The sequence below is a fragment of the Cyprinodon variegatus genome, unplaced genomic scaffold, assembly GCF_000732505.1.
Source record: "Cyprinodon variegatus isolate N-32 unplaced genomic scaffold, C_variegatus-1.0 Scaffold146, whole genome shotgun sequence".
NCBI lineage: Eukaryota > Metazoa > Chordata > Actinopteri > Cyprinodontiformes > Cyprinodontidae > Cyprinodon > Cyprinodon variegatus.
The window spans coordinates 766,034-770,160 of NW_015150599.1; positions in this window are offsets into that span (position 1 = coordinate 766,034).

A 4,127-nucleotide genomic window follows, 5' to 3' on the forward strand; every position below is an offset into this window, starting at 1 on the left:
ACTTGATTTTTGTATATAAATTTTAATGAATATTTAAAAATGGATGAAAGCATCACTGTCCCTGTTTCCTATTATAATTTTGATGCTATGTATTTCTTTTTATTTATGAACTGGAAATATCCCCAGATTGGATTTCATAAATCTGGTCATCTTAGGTTTGAAACCCAGTAAAGGGATCAGATTAAGATTAGACAGACATCCTACCACACGCAAACAGGTTGTAGGAGGATGTCTTCTAACTGCTGTAAGGAGATCTCTGCTCTGGATGGCACAGAGAAACAGCACCAAGCAAAGCTATTGACCACGGTGACAGCAAAGCAGCACGTCTCTGATTGTTTTTCAGCATCACAACAGATCAATGCTGGGGAGTGGTGGAAGAGGAAAGATGATGTCTTCTCAGTTTGCAGCCTCTCTCAATTGACATACTGCCATGCTTGAAGAGGCCGGGGTCAATAGATATTGTTCTATCTCTCAGATTCATCATCCTCATGAACTTGCTGCCATGTCGAGCTTCATTTGTATTTTAACAGGAGGTCAAGGTGCCAATATTGCAGGATTTATCCTCCAGAACTTATTGTATTGGACTTAGAACCACCGATCCTTGTCTGGGAGGACAGTATTCACCGTAGAAAGGACTGCATTAATAAGCCCAGACTAAGCCCTCTAAATACTGGTTACTAAAAGTAACATTCCACATTTTCCATTGGTTCTGGTTGTAAACTAGTTCTGGTGCTGGCTTTGTAATGGTTGTGGTTCTACCATGATTCCTACTCTCTCTTTCTGAGATGGAACAAAAAAAAAGATCTGCTCCTATCAGAGGCTAGGAGGTGGTTCTTTGAGGCAACTATCCTGCGCAGCATGGTGGGTGCTCCACATTTAAAGCTATTTAACTCCGAGGTTGGAAAATTTCTCAAACAGCATCAGTTGCTTAAGACAGTATCCATAATACCAGGTCTTCTTTGTTTGTTTTGATTCTGGGATAACAGTATCTTTGTAGCAATGTGTGCAAGTACAAATTCCCTGGGGTAGATGCCATATTGCTCTTATGTGAAATTCAGGAATCCTAGTCTGTTGGTTTTACTGTACCAAGCTAACACCCTGACCTCCTTTCAGGAAAAGTATTTCAGTCCCCATTCTGGTCCTTGATCCCAGTCCTTTGTCTCCTCAATCTGAGAGGTCATTGACAAGCTCACCTTTAAATTATTGCAGCTCCTTTGGCTGCAACTTGTCTATTAACATCTCTATCTTACCGTGCAAAAAAGAAAAAGGACCAAAAATAGCCAGGATCACACACTCAACTTCAGCCTCTGTAGGTATCTTTACCTCTAGCATGGAAACCGCACCACCCCGGTCATTATAAATGTTCAAAAATTACTTCCTCAAGTAATGTGTTCAGTCATTCATCCATTTGTGCCAATAACATTTTTTTTCTTGTCTGTAGTTATTGCATTTCTGTTGGTGGTTCTTCAGACTCAATGTTGGCTTTTTAATGTTGTGTTCAATTTAGGAACTAGGAAATGTCAGGGTTCTAGCCTCTATTTAAGCTTATTTTTAGTTTAATTGTATTTGTAGTTGTTTTCTAGCAGTGTTTTGTTCTTGAGTTACTCTCTGCCACCTTTTGTTTGTTTCCTTTCCCCCTTGGCTTCCTTCTAGATGCTTCCATCCACACCTGTTCCTTATCAGCTCATTAGTCCAGACTTTGTTCTGTCTCCTACATACAGTATATACTCTCCCTCTGCTGGTTTCTTGTCTTTTCCTAGCTCTTCAAGTATGTTTTCAGTGATATCTCCTAGATTCAGTTTTTTTTTTCTCTATTCTTGTTATTTTGGATTTCTGCCTCAGTTGCAAGCAAGTACTTCATTAAATTAGCTAAACTCATCTCTGTCTACTAATCTCTGCATTTGGGTGCTCAAAACCTTAACCCAACCATGACACAAAGAATGACCTTTTTCTCCGAGGCGATAGTGTTCAATTTTCCAACTTGTGGATGCTGGTATTCTCCATTGTTCTTTCAATGCCACTACCCTTTTTCTAAGCAGTATTTTGCGTAGTGGCCAAGAAATGCAAACACACTGCAAATACATTAAAATAGCTGGAAATACAAAAAATATATGCAAGCACAAATATGACATTATCAGACAAGTATACTTATCACATGGACATGAAAAAAAGCTACAAATAGAAAACTCTACTGCAAGTTAAGAAAAGCTGCAAATTAAAGCTTAATAAGGGAATGGCTCCAAGCCACTAGAGGGAGTCCAACACTGAGTCAGACGGGAACAAGCATTCCTATACCAGACCCTTATTAAAGGCTACGTTCACACTGCAGGCCTTGATGTTCAATTCCGATTTTTTTGTGAAATCCGATTTTTTTGCGTTGTCATTCATATTTCCAAATATATGTTACTTGTATGTGATCTCCTGTGAGAACTGCAGTCATACAATGCAAGTGTCCCGCATGCGCAGTAGAGGACGCAATGACGTCACAGGCCAGCGTGCTCCATGTTTACGTAAAAAAACATGGACGGTAGTGCCGGTGCTCATCTAGAGGTCTTTTCCAACCATAAAAACTCAATCTTTACAATATGGTTAAACATAAATACTGCTCTAAGCATCATCATCCACCATTGTTGTTGTTTCTCTTGCCGCTTCTGCATAGCAAGACGCAGAACAGTGACCTTTGTCTGGTATTAATGATTTTCAGGTCGGATGAAACCAACCTGGCCGTTCAGACATAGGTCGCATTTGAAAAGATCAGATTGTTATCGGATTCAGGACCATATAGCCAAGCGGTCTGGGTCACATTGGGAAAAATCGGATCTGTGTTGTTCAGATAGCCATGAAAAGATCAGATCCAGGTCGCATATGGGCCACAAAATCGGATTTGGATCACTTCAGGCTGCAGTATGAACATAGCCAAAGAGTGCTACATTTAATGCCTATGGTGTGATCAGCCAGAAAATAAAGGAGTTGGTAGTGAATAAAAAAGTGATGAGTCACGGGTTTACGACAAACCGCAGTGCAGGAAAAGCTTAACACACTCAAGAACGACGGCGGAAATAATGATTACAATGGCTAGAGTCAGACAAACTGAAAGATATTGTTTACTTTAGAAGACAGTTAACAAATAAAAGATAAAAATATATAATTTTTCTATGTAGAAATCATAAACTCTGCATGGAGAAAGAAGAAGTCTGTATTGCGTCAAGATTCTCCCAAAAGTACACATAGGCAATAAATTCTCCTACGAGCAGCTTTACTTCATCCAGACACACAGAAACTACCCCTCATGCACATGTTTAACATGTTACATGTGTAAATAGAGTACCACAGGGCCCCAATATATCATTCACATGAGTGCTTGTTGCTTTTCCAAGCATGTGGTTTGATTTCCAGGCGTGAAGTTTACCCCCTTCTCGCATGTCTTCTGTTTCTGTCAACTTTTATCACTTTAAAGGTGTTATTCAACGTACAAAGCAACCCGCCTGTGATTGGCTCCTTTCCAGGAAATCCTGCCTCTTGATTTGTGACGCGCTGCCAAGGTAACCAGCGTAAACTGTCTCCCTGTTTCCAGTTAACGTTCGGGCTATCAGAAACTATCGGGGTATTTGACCTCTTTTTTTGTAGATGGCCTATAACCATTTTTAACCCTACAGTCAATCTTTTAACATTGTCCTGTCAGGGAATGTGGCAAGAAGAATAATTGTCCTAGATGCCAAAAAGAGAGCCCAAACAATTTTGCTTTCACAAGTGGAGCTGTACGCCTATCGCCATAGTTTTCCGCTGGATTTATGCATATAAACAGCTTTATTTTAAATCATGCAGGGAGTCTTACCCATTATATGGACACTACAATGCAAGTAGAGCAGGAAAGGAAAAACAGAAAAAAAGGAGAAAAGATGAGAGAAAGAGAAGATAAAAGGGAGATTACGATAAAACATCTTCAGTCTGCTTCATCACCTGCAAAGAGATATAAAAAGAACAGCACAACCAATGGATATAGTATAAGAGATACAATAAAGTAACACCATGATACTATTGCTGAAGTATAAGTAGTATTATTTAATCAGACACGCATACTGTGGTGGCTGAAGATCAGAATATGGGCTTTCTGTATGGAAGTGACT